Genomic DNA, 18,001 nt, shown 5'->3' with positions numbered 1-18,001 from the left:
TAGCCTTTCGCACGGCGGAATAAAGGAAATAAAATAGCAACCCGGTTGGGGGGGGGGAAACACCCCGGGAGGAGATGGAAGGAGGTCGGAAGTGTTGCAAGTCTTAAAGAGCCATCGCTGCTGCTGCTGGTGGTAACGTTTCTTTTTCTTCTTTCTCCCCCACCCCCCCTCCCCCACTCCCCCTACCCCCACCCCCCTCCCCCACCGCCCTACCCCCCCACTCCCCCTCCCCCACCCCCCACCCCCTACCCCCCCCACTTCCCCCTACACCCCAACCCCCAACCCCCCCCACCCCTATCTCCCCCCAAAACCCCCACCTACCCCCACTCCCCTCCCCCACCCCCCACCCCCCTACCCCCCCACTCCCACCTACCCCCCACCCCCCAACCCCCCCACCCCTATCTCCCCCCAAAACCCCCACCCCCACTCCCCCTACCCCCCCACCCCCCAACCCCCCCACCCCCTACCTTCCCCCCAAAACCCCCACCCCTCACCCTCCCCCCTACCCACACCCCCCATCCCCCACCCCCACCTCCCCCCAAAACCCCCACCCCCCCCACCTCCCCCAAAACCCCCCACCCCCCACCTCCCCCCAAAACCCCCACCCCCACTCCCCCTACCCCCTCCCCCTACCCCCTCCCCCCTACCCCCTCCCCCTACCCCCTCCCCCTACCCCCTCCCCTACCCCCCTCCCCTACCCCCCTTCCCTACCACCCTCCCCTACCCCCTCCCCTACCCCCCCCCCTACCCCCTCCCCTCCCCCTCCCCCCTCCCCTCCCCTCCCCCTCTCCCCTCCCCCCTCCCCCCCTCCCCCCCCCCTCCCCCCACCCCCTCCCCCCCACCCCCTCCCCCACCACCCTCCCCCCACCCTCTCCCCCAACCCTCTCCCCCTACCCCTCCCCCCTACCCCCTCCCCCTACCCCCTCCCCCTACCCCCTCCCCCTACCCCCTCCCCCTCCCCCTCCCCCTACCCCCTCCCCCCTACCCCCTCCCCCCTACCCCCTCCCCCTACCCCCCTACCACCCTCCCCCTCCCTCCCCTCCCCCTCCCCCCTCCCCCTCCCCCCTCCCCCCTCCCCCTCCCCCCTCCCCCTCCCCCCTCCCCCTCCCCCCTCCCCCTCCCCCCTCCCCCTCCCCCCTCCCCCTCCCCCCTCCCCCTCCCCCCTCCCCCTCCCCCTCCCCCCACCCCCTCCCCCCACCCCCCTCCCCCTACCCCCCACTCTCCCCTCGCCGTTGCCATTGGTGCGCCGACGGGTGCACGTTTTGGGAGTGTCAGAAGGTCGTTGCGAAAGAAAGTACGTACAAGGTTGTTCAGAAGGATAGGTGATCAGGAGGAAGCAAGGGGGCAAAGAAAAAAATCATCGCCAGTGGGATGAATTGTTAATCATTTTTGCATTTGAGTAGATGGGTATTTTTTTCTATCTTCCCTCCTCATTGATGGCAGATTGAGAGGAGAACGGCATATGAACGTGCAAACTGTAAACAGAACGCTTGCAACTATGCCCTCGTGCACCATGAATGAATGCGTGTTCCAAATTTTTAAGGGCTATGTCAGTAAATTTCTCCTCGTTATTCCTAGGCTTAAGAGCAGGACGCCTTTTTTCCCCAAGTTACTCTTTCCTCCTGTCAACTTTTCATTTGTAACAAGAAAGGGTCAGTTTCTAGTTTCTGTCGGTCGCAGTTCCCCAATGACTTTGATGAACAGTTTGAAATAATTTGGCAAACGTGGTAGTCCTCAGACAGGGGAAACACTCTGGAGTATTTTGTTTTCAAGCTTGAGTGTCTTCCGATGGGAAGGGAAGAAGGACATGTGAATGGTGTGGGGCCGAAGGTATCTGAAGTTTTGGAGGAGGTGGAGGGTCTGTGAGAGGTTGTGGATGTAGGTGGGGAGGGATTGATATGGAGGGGGGGGGGAAGATGGAGTCAATGCAGGATGAAATTAGTTCCGTGGGGCAAGAACAAGCAGAGACAATGGGTCTGCCTGGATGGTTGGGGGAGGAATGGGTCCTCCAATATATTGGCTGCTTCCTGAGACATTGAGAGTTGTAGAACAGTCAGTGCTAAAAATTATATTATAAAATTAAAATCCTGTTCTCAATACTGTTGGATTTTGGGGAGATGCAATAATGGTGATTGTTTTCTCTGGTGTACTGAAGTAAACAATGGTAGCTGGTTGTTATTACAGGACAAATTGGTCCTCTTTTTCTTGGCCCACAAACTGTTGCATTGATGGGTTTCCAACAAGTGGGCCACAGAGACATTCTAACCCACTAAAGTCAGGGTGGGGTCTAAGGTCATGTCTCAGTCCTCCTGGGTTTCCTTGGGTGGAGTGGCGAGCAATCTGCCGCTAAGGTCAGTGAGGTCATCGAGCTTGGCTCTCAGCACAGTCACAATTCCTATCAGACCTCCATACAAGACTGATTCAGGAGTGTTTATTATGTTATCTACTTTACTGATGATGCACAATACTAATTCTCACTTTTAGCTGAGTAGAAAAAAAAATCTTTTTGGTTCTCGTAGTCCCAAAGGATGAAGTTCCTCCGAGAAATAATGTTTGCAATATAATTCTTTGATTTGCTCACATTTATATTTTAAATGTACGCATTCATCATGATGAAGTTCCTCCGAGAAATAATGTTTGCAATATAATCTTTGATTTGCTCACATTTATATTTTAAATGTACGCATTCATCATGGTAACAGGCTATTTTGGCCCACAAGCCTGTGCCGCCCAATGAACCTGCAACCCCCGTACATTTTGAATGGTGGAGGAAACCAGAACCCTTTGGGGAAAATGCATGCAGACCACACGGATAACGTACAAACTCCTTACAGACAGAGCCACATTCAAACACCGGTCCGATCACTGGCGCTGTAACATTCAAACACTGGTCCCGATCGCTGGCGCTGTAACATTCAAACACTGGTCCGATCGCTGCGCTGTAACATTCAAACACTGGTCCCGATCACTGGCGCTGTAACATTCAAACACTGGTCCCGATCACTGGCACTGTAACATTCAAACACCGGTCCGATCACTGGCGCTGTAACATTCAAACACTGGTCCCGATCACTGGCGCTGTAACATTCAAACACTGGTCCCGATCACTGGCGCTGTAACATTCAAACACTGGTCCAGATCACTGGCGTTGTACATTCAAACACCGGTCCCGTTCACTGGCGCTGTAACATTCAAACACCGGTCCCGATCACTGGCGCTGTAACATTCAAACACTGGTCCCGATCACTGGCACTGTAACATTCAAACACTGTCCCGATCACTGGCACTGTAACATTCAAACACTGGTCCCGATCACTGGCGCTGTAACATTCAAACACTGGTCCCGATCACTGGCGCTGTAACATTCAAACACTGGTCCCGATCGCTGGTGCTGTAACATTCAAACACTGGTCCCGATCGCTGGTGCTGTAACATTCAAACACTGGTCCCGATCACTGGCACTGTAACATTCAAACACTGGTCCCGATCACTGGCACTGTAACATTCAAACACTGGTCCCGATCACTGGCGCTGTAACATTCAAACACTGGTCCCAATCACTGGCGCTGTAACATTCAAACACCGGTCCCGATCGCTGGCGCTGTAACAGCGTTGAGCTAACATGAGCTAACAGCTACACTAACCATGCCACTCTTTGGTTTTGGGAATGATTGTTGTCTCCAGTCTCCTTTTGTGTGGAACAGACTAGAATGTTGTTCAGCTACTGAAAAAAAAAATTATGGCTAACGTAGCCATAACTTTTAACTGTATTCTGAAACCCATGATTCATTACAAATGTCCTGTCCAGATGACTGATCTATCTTGACTTTCCTGATGTCCTTTTATCTTTGGGTCTTGGCCTGGGAACTGAGGTGGAAGAACCTCGGAGAGCAACAGATTAAAGAATGGCTCAATACCAACCATCTTCTTGATCACAAGGTCTCCTTCAAAGGTAAGACATAAAAGCATTTCTCAGTGTAACACCCAGAAGAAAGCAGTCAATTGTGACCTTATTGAATGGCTGAGCTTCCTACATCTGATTTTGTTTCCTTTGCACTCCTCACACTGAGAATATCAATTTAAGAATGTGAGGCAGTTCATAAAAACCAGGGACATAGCAAGCAGAAAAGCACTGCTTTTTATTTTAATGAGACAAGCTTAATATGAACTGATTGTTCATAACAGGATTGGATGATCTGTCACACCTCCACCATATGTTTGTGATGCCTTCAGTTCTGGCACTGAGACATATCATTCGATTTTTCCAAAGTCTGGTATTGAGAGCTGCTTTCTTTCAGGTGGGGTTGTTGTATATGATGTGAATCTCAGTATTTAATTTGTTTGGCAATCTTGTGACAATGTGTTTCACCACATCCATGGTTGCCTGGGTGAGGTTTGATGACTACCTCTGTTTTGCCAAGAGATTCTCTGAAACTGACTGTTGACTTCCAAGAAATTGCATGGTTACTGGCCCATCCGGCAAACGAGCCTGTGCCGCCCAATTGCACCCAATTCGTTTTTGAGTGGTGGGAGGAAATTGAAGCACCAGGAGGAAACCCACAGAGTCACAGGGAGAACACACAAACTCCTTTCAGATAGTGCTGCTTCAAACCCTGGTCGCTGGTGCCGCAACAGCGTTGCGCTAACTTCTTAGCTAAGAGCGATGCTCCATTTGAAGTGACGATAGAAAGCTGCATTCCATTTTGTATTTCACAACTCTATGGATGCACCTTGATGGGACCGAGTTGAGGATAACTGCTTAATGTTTGAATGATGCTCCGAATGAAAGTGAGGTCAGAGTTATAGCCTTGTTTGTAGCACTCATTATTAAAAAGGCTAGGTACTTGCAGTAATGATCAGACTAACTTGTTTTGCACATTCAGCATCTCTTTGGCTCGATTGTAAATCCAATTATTTTTGCGACTATTTCTATTTTGCTAGGATGTCTGCCTCCACAATTTTGCTTTTTTTCATGTTAAGTGGGACAGTTCTCTTACACTTGCACACAGTGTCTTGTCATTGATGCTATCTTGGTAATCAGATCTCAATTTACAATTTTACTTTTGACACGAGAGGTGTGGGAGAGAGAAGTCGCAGATATCGGCTGGCTGAATGGGCAGACAAATGGCAGATGAAATTTAATAAAGCGAGAAATAATGCACTTTAGTTGCAAGAGTATGGTGGAATAGAGGGGCTGTGAGTGTGCATGTATCCGTGAAAGTGACAGGGCAGGTTAAGAATGTGGGGATCTGATTTCAAATGTATGGAGAATGAATATTGATTTTGATTTTATTCAGTGTTTGTTTTTTAATACAGAAGTATGTTTATGGGCGTACTCGGCACACTTGTACTCGGTCTTAAATTTAAATTTAGACATACAGCACGGTAAGAAGCCCTTTTGGCCCACGAGTCTGTGCCACCCAATTGACCTAAAGCCCCACTGAATGGTGGGAGGAAACCAGAACCCCTGGGGAAAACCCACGCAGATGTGGGGAGAACATACAAACTCCTTGCAGAGAGTGCAGGATTTGAACCCTGGTCCTGGTTGCTAGCATTGCGCTAACCGTGCCATCTTGTTGTGCTATGTCTGAGTTGTCTACTTACCTGCTGGCAAAACCACCTCCACCTCTAAGCTTTTGGTACATTTGACAATGAACTGGAATGTTTATGACTGGACGCTGAGCTAGCCAAATTGTTTGAAACAACAGCGTGTAAGAGCGGTTATCCTCAACTTGGTCCCATCAAGAGGGGACTTGAACCTCTTATGGTGGACTACACATTGAAGATAATAGGCATTGAGCCAAAACCTGCACATCCTCTAATTAAATACCATTTTACTAATGCATCTCCTAATTAAAGAATTATTGCCATTGATTCTAACTGGGACATTGAAGAGTTTTCTATTTTGCACTATTTTCAAAAATATACAGCCAATTTAGTGCTTTCATTGTAATATTAGCAGTTTCAGACATCTTTTCTTCTTCTTTGGCTTGGCTTCGCGGACGAAGATTTATGGAGGGGTAATGTCCACGTCAGCTGCAGACTCGTTTGTGGCTGACAAGTCCGATGCGGGACAGGCAGACGCGGTTGCAGCGGTTGCAAGGGAAAATTGGTTGGTTGGGGTTGGGTTTTGGGTTTTTCCTCCTTTGTCTTTTGTCAGTGAGGTGGGCTCTGCGGTCTTCTTCAAAGGAGGTTGCTGCCCGCCGAACTGTGAGGCGCCAAGATGCACAGTTTGAGGCGATATCAGCCCACTGGCGGTGGTCAATGTGGCAGACACCAAGAGATTTCTTTAGGCAGTCATGTACCTCTTCTTTGGTGCACCTCTGTCACAGTGGCCAGTGGAGAGCTCGCCATATAACACCATCTTGGGAAGGCGATGGTCCTCCATTCTGGAGACGTGATCCACCCAGTGCAGCTGGATCTTCAGCAGGGTGGATTCGATGCTGTCGGCCTCTGCCATCTTGAGTACTTCGATGTTAGGGATGAAGTCGCTCCAATTAATGTTGAGGATGGAGCGGAGATAACGCTGGTGGAAGCGTTCTAGGAGCCGTAGGTGATGCTGGTAGAGGACCCATGATTCGGAGCCGAACAGGAGTGTGGGTATGACAACGGCTCTGTATACGCTAATCTTTGTGAGGTTTTTCAGTTGGTTGTTTTTCCAGACTCTTTTGTGTAGTCTTCCAAAGGCGCTATTTGCCTTGGCGAGTCTGTTGTCTATCTCGTTGTCGATCCTTGCATCCGATGAAATGGTGCAGCCGAGATAGGTAAACTGGTTGACCGTTTTGAATTTTGTGTGCCCGATGGAGATGTGGGGGGGCTGGTAGTCATGGTGGGGAGCTGGCTGATGGAGGACCTCAGTTTTCTTCAGGCTGACTTCCAGGCCAAACATTTTGGCAGTTTCCGGAAAACAGGACGTCAAGCGCTGAAGAGCTGGCTCTGAATGGGCAACTAAAGCGGCATCGTCTGCAAAGAGTAGTTTCAGACATAATGGTCAGGTTAAAGCATCAATGAGCAACCGGAAGAGTACTGGGAACAGGGGATTAGTGGTGGGGCTTGCTGTTGTTTCCCTCCATTTTTTTCCACACCCATTAATCCCTTACCAAACAGCTTGTTGCAAATCTTGGTTTTGAATTTTTAATTACCCTAGTCTCTGCTATTGTGGAGAATTCCACTTTTCCATTGCCTTTTTGAGTAGAAATGTTTCCTAATATTTTCCTTTGAATCACAATGTCTATTTCCAGGTTTTTTGTCGTTTCCATTAGATTGGTCTTGGATAGCCAAGGAATTTGTCCTTGCAGTTTATGCCATTCTCATTGGAATGAATTTGCATTCAGTCTTCACCCTGGGGCCACATTGTCTTCTCTCTTCAGGGAGAAGGTACAGAAGCCTGAAGACCAGTGTCTTTAAGTTCCAGATCATTCTACAAGAAACTTTATTTGAATTGTGTATCTCTTTAAAAAAAAATCTTTTGTATCTCGATCACGAAGTAAATACTTTGTTATTCATCGTGTATGCAAAATATTTATCCGTTCTGTCAACAAATTAAAACTACATGAAGTAGCAGCCACAATTTGATTTGTTGGATTAAAGAGATCTAAATTTGGGATATCACAGGTCATGCTTTGGAAGATGATTCTCTGAAATTAGGATATATTAGAATAAGGAAAGTGTTGTATATAGTCCTTGTGATTTTGCAGTTTTTGTACCCCAAGGTCTCTGAATTTTGTTGTGCAATAGGATTTGCCTCTCAATGGAATTTCTTATCCCGACTCTTGTGTCAGTAACTATCACAATTATATATAATATGAATGGGATTTGTGTTATTCCATACTCCTTAATAAAAACATATGAAATGGAAGCAGGAGTGGGTCATTCAGCTTCTTATGCCTAATCTACCCTTCAACAAAATTCTATTTCTCAGTTTTGGTGTATTTTTTTGTACGTACAATGTTCAACCCATTTAGCCTTTATTGGTTAAAAGAGCAATTTCATAAATTTTGTTCCCCGCATGCTTTTCTGGAACCCATTCTCTCACATGCAACAACTAACATACCCTGATTTAATATTCTGTTATTGTCATGTAATAAAATAGAAAATGTAATATTGCATGAAATTTCCTTTCATCAAGGAGTCACGTGATGGAGTAGTGGCCGGTCAGGGAACTCCAGCCCTCTCCGGAAAAGTTTAAAAAAAAAATACACAAAACATAAAGGTACAAGAATAAAAATTAAAACAAAGTAAAAGTAAAGGTGGGAAGAAAATGGCAGCGAAGAGAGAAAAGTCGAAAGCAACAGGAAGAAGAGAAGAAGAAAGAACGTCGGAAGAAGAAGGTGAAGGCCTTACCTGTCTGAGGCGACCCGCCGCGGAGAGAGAAGCCCGCTCCCTAAGGTCAGTGGAAGTCCCGAACTCTGGACTACAAAAATGGCTCGCGGAGCCGAGTAAAAGTGCGCAACCGCGCATGAAAAAAAACACACTGATGGGAGGGGGGAACAGCTGAGCAGTCGATCTCCACAGCTGAGGATGACAGCTGCAACACAGCAACAGGAAGAGAACACAGAAAACAAAGAGAACAAGAAAGAAGAGAGTAAAAAAGAAAACAAGGAAACAACAGATGACCAACCCAGAGGAAGAAGAAGAACATAGAGAAATGGAAGAAGAAGGGAAAGGCAAGACAATGGATATATATTTTTTTTAAGAATATATGGAATCAGTAAAAGAATGGCAATTACAAGAATTTAGTGAAATAAAAAGAAGAATTAAAAGTGCAGAAGAAAAAATGAATAGAATAGAGATGGTCATGTCAGATATAGGAAAAAGAGTGGACAATGTGGAAGAATGAGAAACAATCGTAGAAATGGAAGTAGAGGACTTAAAAGAGAAATTAGAAGAATCTAATAAAAAAGTTAGAGGCACATGAACGGTTAGCTCAGAAGATAGATATAATATAAAACTATAATAGAAGAAATAATATAAAGATAGTGGGCCTTAAGGAAGATGAAGAAGGCACAACATGAAAGAATTTATAAAAGATTGGATCCCCAGGGTCCTAGGAAGACCAGAATTACAGGAAGAAATGGAAATAGAAAGGGCACATAGAACATTAGCCCCGAAACCATAGCAACAGCAAAAACCAAGATCCATTTTAGTATTAAGAGGAAAATATATAGAGTATAGATAAGAATTAATAAGGGAATGAAAGGGAACAGAGGAAGTAAGGAGGGAATTAAAAGAGTGACCTTTGTTATATATGAAAAGTGAAATCTTTTCTGGGGGGGGTCTGGGTGGGGAAGAGTTACGGTCACTGCAAAATCAGTTGACGCTTGCGAGTGAATTCGCAAATCCAAATGGAGAGGGGAGATGTGGTTGCCCGACGAGGGATAAAAGGCAACTCAGGAGGGGGGAGGGAATAGTTGGGTTAAAGAAATTTTAGATAGGAGAATAAGGGAAATGTTTGATGTTTTAGAAATGTTGTCTTATAAAGTGTTCAAAACAAGAAAGCAGAAATGGATAAGAAGGAAAGGTGATGATGAGGAAACGGAAAGGGAAGATAAACAAAGTATGAAATGGCTACGTTGAACTATATGACTTTAAATATTAACGGAATACATAACCAAATCGAAAGGAAGAAACTGCTAAATTTACTGAAAAAAAGAAAAAATTGATATAGCATTCGTGCAAGAAACACATTTAACTGAAATGGAGCACAAGAAATTAAAGAGAGATTGGGTAGGACATGTAACAGCAGCGTCATATAATTCAAAAGCTAGAGGAGTAGCTATATTAATCAGTAAAAATGTACCAATTAAAATAGAAGAGGAAATAATAGATCCAGCAGGGAGATGTGTAATGATAAAATGTTAGATATATTCGGAGTTTTGGAATTTACTCAATGTATATTCACCTAACGAAGAAGATCAAAAATTTATGCAAGATATTTTTTTGAAGATAGCAGACACGCAAGGGAACATATTAATAGGAGGGGATTTTAACCTCAATTTGGATTCAAACATGGATAAAACTGGGAAAAAAATTAACAGCAAGAACAAAGTAACCAAATTTATAATTAAATCGATGCAAGAAATGCAACTCTTGGATATATGGAGGAAACAACACCCAAAGGAAAAGGAATATTCATATTATTCGGGTAGACATAAAACATACTCAAGAATAGACCTATTCCTGTTATCAGCTCGTATGCAAGACAGAGTAAGAAAAACAGAATATAAAGCTAGAATATTATCGGACCACTCACCCTGATATTGACAATAGAGTTAGAGGACATCCCTCCAAGAATGTATAGATGGAGATTAAACTCCATGCTACTTAAAAGGCAGGATTTTAGAGAATTCATTGAAAGACAAATTAAAATGTACTTTGAAATAAATACAGAATCAGTGAAAGATAAGTTTATACTATGGGACGCAATGAAAGCGTTCATCAGAGGGCAAATAATAAGTTATGTAACCAAGATGAAGAAGGACTATAATCAGGAAACAGAGCTGTTGGAAAGGGAAATAGTAAATATAGAAAAAGAATTAGCAATGAAGGAAGATACAACTAAAAGAAGAGAATTGGCAGATAAAAAAATAAAATATGAAACACTACAAACATATAAGGTGGAGAAGAACATAATGAAGACAAAACAGAAATATTATGAACTAGGTGAAAAAACGCACAAAATTCTAGCATGGCAGCTTAAGACAGAACAAACTAAGAGAATGGAATTGGCATCAAGGAAAAAAGACAAACAAATCACATATAATCCAACAGAGATTAATGAAAACTTCAGAGAATTCTATGAACAATTATACCAAACTGAAAACGAAGGGAAAGAAGACAAAATAGATGAATTTTTAACTAAAATTGAACTACCAAAATTACAAATAGAGGAACAAAATAAATTAACAGAACCATTTGAAATAGTAGAAATACAAGAGATAATAAAAAAACTACCAAATAATAAAACACCAGGAGAGGATGGATTTCCAATAGAATTCTATAAAACATTTAAAGATTTATTAATTCCTCCCCTCCTGGAAGTAATCAACCAGATTGACAAAACACAAAGCTTACCAGATTCATGCAAAACAGCAATAATTACAGTAATACCAAAGACAGGGAAAGATCCACTCGCACCAGCGTCATATAGACCAATATCTTTACTTAACACGGATTATAAGATAATAGCTAAACTATTAGCAAACAGATTAGCCGACTATGTACCTAAAATAGTAAATCTAGACCAAACTGGATATATTAAAAAAAGACGAACAACAGACAATATTTGTAAATTTATTAACTTAATTCATGCAGTAGAAGGGAGTAAAGCTCCAACAGTAGCAGTTGCTTTAGACACAGAGAAGGCCTTTGACAGAGTAGAATGGAATTATTTATTCAAAGTATTACAAAAATTCAGTTTACCAGAGAAGTTTATTAATTGGATTAAAGCATTATATAAGGGGCCATTGGCGAAAGTGACAGTAAATGGATATATATCAAAGCAATTTAACTTACGCAGATCAACAAGGCAGGGATGCCCACTATCACCCTTATTGTTTTTTTTTAAACTTTATTTAAGATTTTATAACATGAATAACATATAGGATTACATTAAAAAAAAATTAAGAATAAAATAATAAAATTACAATACAGTATCAGTAATCTAAATAAACTATACCCTCCCCAATAATTATTACACGTTAATAACCCAACTCAAATTAGTCCAATCCCCCCTTTCCCCTAAAATAAAGAGTGAAGAATTAATAAAGTTAATAATATATGTGAGAAAAAAACCCACTTACAAAAAAAAACAAAAACATAACCGATTAAAATACTAACAAAAAGAAAAGTAATTAATACTAATATATCAGACTTAAAAAACATATTTAAATCAAACTTAAATGCATATATTTAACAAACGGAGTTAAGATGAAACATATATTTAACTCAAACTTAATATTAAAAATTAGTAAAGTTAGTAACATTATCTATCAAAAATTCTTAAACAATAATCAATTCTTAAAAAAAATTGTAGCATGAAAAAAAGATGAAAAAAAAACTTTCTCTATAGAGATAAACCTTCACCAAATATCAACTAACTTCACATCTATCATCATATTAGTCACATAAACCACTATCTTAAAACAAAATTCAAACCTCATTAAGTATTGTACAATTCAATTTTAGTACTCTTCCACCATTTTTCCCTTTTACTCTTGAATAGTTATCCAATAAAAGCTCCAATACCACATTTAAATATCCCCAATCATTACGTTAAAATTCAGATATCCAAATAATAAAAACACATCTACAACGAAATCTATATCTTCAACAAATGGAGCATAAACCACAAACAAAATTCAAGCCTCATTAAGAATTGTACAATTCAATTTATAACTTTCACCATTATTCCCTTCGTTCTAATACTAAAATAGCAAAATAATATACACCAGAATTACCACTCCTTTCACCTTAAAGTTAAAGAAAAAATATTTAAAAAAACTTATCCATCCCATTCACATTTAAATTTCAGATATTCCTTATCTACTGAATAAACTTTACAAAAAAAACCACATCAATTTTTAGTTTTTTAAACAATCAAATAGTTTCTTATGTTTTTTTTTGTATTTAAACAAAAGAAAAAAAACCCTTCACTTTTTAATCTAATAATACAAAAAAAAGGAAAAAAAAACGGGTAGGAGGTTAAAAATACCCCCTCCCATCTAAACCGCGCAATGCGGTAACTCCCAAAAAAAAATGGGTGTGAGATAACTCACACGTAGCAGATGACTTTCAGGAAATAGAGCCTATCCAATTCTCTCCCCCAACTCTCACTTCATCTTAAACTAACATCATCATTATTTAATATCCCTTTTTTTAAAAAAAAATATTAGAAAAAAAAAGGACAACTCTTCTTTTAATCAGCTCCAACTGCCGAGTCACCATTACAACCATTCTTTCTTGGAGCACGGCTCTTTTCTTCCAACTCTTGTCTCCTTAGAGATCGCGGCGGATTATGTCTCTGTTGAAACTGAGTAATTGGCAGCTCTTGAGCAAATGCTATAGCTTCCTTTGGAGAATCAAAGAACTTTGGTTGGCAACCATCTTGGAAAACCTTCAAAACAGCTGGATATCTAAAGGTTGCCTTGTAACCTTTCTTCCACAACAACTCGATTGCTTTTCCGTCGTTGGAACATAACTTCTTGACTCAAATCCACGTAGAAGAAAACTCGATTATTTTGAATCATCAAGGGTGATTTTCTCTGTTGTACATTTCTGATAGCCACTCGTAAAATTATTTCTCTGTCGTAAGCAACGAACCAAAACAGGTCTTGGACTTTGACCTGAAATAGGTCTTCTACGCAAGGCTCTGTGAGCACGTTCCAGTATTATACCTTCCGGAAAATGTTCTTGACCCAGCACCTGCGGAATCCATTCAGTAAACAATTTTCTTGGGTCTGGTCCCTCCATACCTTCCGGCAAACCAATAATCTTTATATTGTTCCGTCTGGATTGGTTTTCCAAATAATCAATCTTTTTCACCAAATTTTTATTTTGAGTTTGTAAGTCTTCGACCATTTTGATCACATCAAAAACTTGATCCTGTATTTCGTCTATATCTTCTTCACACGAATTAAATTTATCTCTCACTTCAAGCTTAAAAGCTCCAAACTCAGCCATCTGTTGAGAATGTATTTTCACCAGAGTATTAAACCTAGTACCAAGTTCAGTCATAATCTTGGATAATCCCTGCATTGTATAAGATAATTTAGATTCAAGATTCACTAAAATCTTTTCAATTGGAAGAGATTTTGGCTCAACAGATTCCTGCTTCTTCTGCATAACCAAAGGATCTTCTGTTCCTTCCTTCATTCTGGTTGCCTTCCTTGTAGTATGACTGCGTGTGGAAACCCCAGCCACAGCCTCTCCAGCAATGACTGGAGGACGCTGGCCAGGGTTTTCCCCAGTCCATAATGTATTACGTTCTCCCAGTACATCAAGTTGTATAGGTTCTTCTATCTCAAAAAATGCAGTTTGCAGCGCCATCTCTACAGTTGACAAATGCCTTTGAGTAACTCTTTGTTCTAAAGGCTGTTTGGCGCCCTCTTTAGGGGGCTCTACCGATGTAACATAGAACTCTACATCCGAACACTGTACCTCTCTCCTGGGATCCATTTCACGCTGAGTCCCGGTGTCTTTTCTGTAGGTAGGCTCCAAAACTTGAACTTTTGGAAAATGTAGTTTTTTGATGATCTGTTGTTGTTTTTTTTTTGCTCTTTTCCACCAATTGTACCATCATGTTAAATTAACAGCACTGAAATGATCTAAACTTTTAAAGAATTTTAATGGGCATTTCTAGACAAAACAATAAGAAAGAGTCAGGAGAGGACTGGAAGGCACGTCTGATCCTTATGCCATCTTGCCACGCCCCCTATCACCCTCATTGTTCGCGTTAGCTATAGAACCACTAGCAGAATTGATAAGAACAGAAAATAAAATAAAAGAAAAGGAATGTAAAATCAGTTTATTTGCAGATGACGTTATAGTATACTTAACAGAACCAGAATTATCAATAAAAGAATTACATAATGAAATTGAAGGAATATGGAGAAGTGTTGGGTTACAAGATTAATGCAAATAAAAGTGAAGCAATGCCAATGAATAATACAGATTTCTCAAAATTTAAGAAAGAATCACCATTTAGATGGCAAATGCAAGCAATACGATACCTAGGTATACAAATAAATAAAAACCTCGGCCATCTATATAAACTCAATTATTATCCACTAATGAAAAAATTACAGGATGACTTAGAGCATTGGAAAGACTTACCACTAACACTAATAGGAAGGATAAACTCTATTAAAATGAACATTTTCCCAAGTATACAATACCTATTTCAGACATTGCCAATACACTTGACAGAGAAATTCTTCAAGGAGTTAAAGAAAATAATAAGGAAATTTTTATGGAAAGGGGGGAAACCGAGGATAGCACTAGATAAATTAACAGAATGGTATAAACAAGGAGGCTTACAACTGCCAAACTTTAAAAATTATTATAGAGCCGCACAATTAAGATACCTATCAGATTTTTATCAAACAAGGGAAAAGCCAGATTGGACTAGATTAGAACTAGATAAAATAGGGGAAAAGATACCTGAACATATATTATATAAATGGGATGAAAAATTGGTACAATGTAGGAATTCTCCAGTATTACATCATCTGCTCAATATTTGGAAGAAGATGTAGAAAGGAATAAAACAAATTACCAATTACCAAAACTATTACTGACGCAAAATCAGTTAATCCCTTTTACCTTTCCTTTAGAGAATGGGAGAGAAAAGGGATCAAAAGAATAGAAAATTGTTTTTCAGGAAATAAATTACTATCCTTTGAACAAATTAAGGATAAATATAATATAACTCAAGATACAGTGTTGGCATACTACCAACTGAAATCCTACTTGAAGGACAAATTGGGACGCAGTCTGAGGTTACCAGAGGGAAGTAACTTTGAATATGTGATTACAGATACAATGATAATCAAAAGATTTATAACAAATATGTATATTAAACTGCAAGAAAAGGAGAATGAGGAAACAAATGGTAAAACTAAACAAAAATGGGAACAAGATCTAAACATAAAGATAAAGAAGGAAATATGGGAGAAGTTATGCTCAGGAACTATGAGAGATACAATAAATACGAGGTTAAGTATGATACAATATAACTGGATACACAGGCTATACATTACACCTCAAAAGTTAAATAAATGGGACCCAACAGTATCTAACAGATGTTTTCGTTGTAAAAAAGAAATGGGAACAACAATTCATGTAATCTGGACGTGTGAGAAAGTGAAAACATTTTGGGAAGATCTAAACCAGATATTAAATAAAATTACAGAAAGCAATATACCAAAAAACCCAGAGATCTTCCTCCTAAGTAACATAAAAAACAAAGAATTTGGACTTGATTTGGATGGTGCACAAAAAATATTTGTTAGGATAGCCCTAGCCGTAGCAAAAAAATGTATTATGTCAGCCTGGAAATTAGAAGATAACTTGAAAATACAACAATGGTATATAGAAATGAATAAATGTATTCCATTAGAAAAAATAACATATAATTTAAGAAATAATATTGTAATATTTGAACAAATATGGGAGCCATACATGAAACACAATAGAAAAAACCTACTGGGGACATCTGCCACCTAAAATGACAGAAGGAGAAGGAAATAAAAAGAATTGACTCAGTGAAACTTCTTGTTTATTTTTATTAAGTGACAACATTGTTTGACTGGTTTAATGTATCTTAGATGCTGTATTTTAAATGAATGGGAGGGGAGGTAGGGAGGGTGGGATGGGAAGACGGGGGGGGGAGAAAACGACACTATATATTTGAAAAGGAAAATGTATGTATCTTGATCAATGTGGTTTATGGTGTGAAAAATAAAAAATAAAAAAAAAATTTCCTTTGATCTGTCATAAAGTCTGTCATGGTGCCATTAGCTTCAAGGTAATTATGGAAAAGGATAGGTCTGGGCCCAGAGTTGAGGTTTTTGAGTGGGGAAAAACTAGGTTTGCGAAAGGATTTATTAGGGGTGGATTGGGACCATTTCTTTTCTGGGAAGGATGTAATAGAGAAATGGAGGGTCTTTTAAAGGAGAGATTTTAAGAGTACATAATCTTTATATACCTTTTAGGTTGAAAGGTAAGGTCAAAAGTTTGAGAGAGCCATGGTTTTCCAGGGATATTGGAAACTTGGTTCGAAAAAAGAGGGAGTACTACAATAAATATAAGAAACAGGGAAAGAAAGATGTTTGGGTACTATATTGAATGTAAAAAGAATCTTAAGAAATAAATTAGAAAAGCTAAAAGAAGGTACGAGGTGGCTATAGTAAGCAGGGTGAAAATATATCCAAAGGGTTTCTACAAATATGTAAATAGCAAAAGGAAAGTGAGAGATAAAATTGGTCCAATAGAGAATCAGAAAGGACAAATGTGTGTGGAGCCAAATGAGATGGGGGAGGTCTTGAACAATTTCTTTTCCTCAGTGTTTACTGAGGAGAAGGATATTGAACTGTGCCAGGTAAAGGAAGCAAAGGGCATAAATATGGAGACTATAGTGTTTAAGAAAGAGGTAGTACTGGAGCTTTTGAAACATATAAAGGTGGATAACACTCCAGGTCCTGACAGGATTTTCCCCAGGACCTTGAGAGAAGTTAGTGAGGAAATAGCGGAGGCTCTGGCAGTGATTTTTCAAATGTCATTAGATGGGTATAGTGCCGGAGGATTGGCGTGTTGCGCATGTGATTCCTTTGTTTAAACAGGGTTCGAGGATCAAACCTAGCAATTATCGGCCTGTCAGATTGACGTCTGTGGTAGGTAAATTGGTGGAAAGCATCCTTAGAGATAGTATATATAAGTATATGGAGGGACAGGGTCTGATCAGGGACACTCAACACGGATTTGTGCATGGAAGGTCATGTTTGACCAATCTTGTTTAATTTTTTGAAGAGGTGACTAGGAATGTTGATGAGGGTAGAGCAGTGGATGTTGTCTATATGGACTTCAGTAAGGCCTTCGATAAGGTTCCGCATGGGAGGTTAGTTAGGAAGGCTAACTCCTTGGGTATTAATTTGGAGATAGTCAAATGGATTCAACAGTGGCTGGAAGGAAGGAGCCAGAGAGTAGTAATAGATAATTGTTTGTCAGGATGGAGGCCGGTGACAAGCGGTGTACCTCGGGGTTCGGTATTGGGACCGTTGCTCTTTCTCATCTATATTAATGATCTGGAGGATCGGGCAGTAAATTGGATTAGTAAATATGCAGATGATACTAAAATAGGAGGAATTGTGGATGATGAAGATGGTTTTCAAAGATTGTAGAGGGATTTAAACTGCTTAGAGGAGTGGGCTGAAAGATGGCAGATGGAGTTAATGCTGATAAGTGTGAGGTGCTTCATTTTGGAAAGAATAATCACAGCAAGACA

General features: G+C 40.6%; 1 protein-coding gene across 2 annotated transcripts in view; it reads left to right on the top strand.

Moving 5' to 3' along the window:
• The first annotated feature begins 7 nt into the window (after window positions 1–7).
• arel1 (apoptosis resistant E3 ubiquitin protein ligase 1) overlaps window positions 8–18,001 on the top strand; it is a 104,235-nt gene continuing 86,241 nt past the window's right edge. For both annotated transcript variants that reach the window (XM_069916103.1, XM_069916104.1), the window contains exons 1-2: window positions 8–132; window positions 3,809–3,952. The gene's annotated coding sequence lies outside the window, so the exon portion shown is untranslated. The remainder of the gene's footprint in view (window positions 133–3,808; window positions 3,953–18,001) is intronic.

The sequence above is a fragment of the Narcine bancroftii genome, chromosome 2, assembly GCF_036971445.1.
Source record: "Narcine bancroftii isolate sNarBan1 chromosome 2, sNarBan1.hap1, whole genome shotgun sequence".
NCBI classification, from domain to species: Eukaryota; Metazoa; Chordata; class Chondrichthyes; order Torpediniformes; family Narcinidae; genus Narcine; species Narcine bancroftii.
Note: the sequence above shows the minus strand (reverse complement) of the source record. Positions and strands in the feature narration are given on the sequence as shown.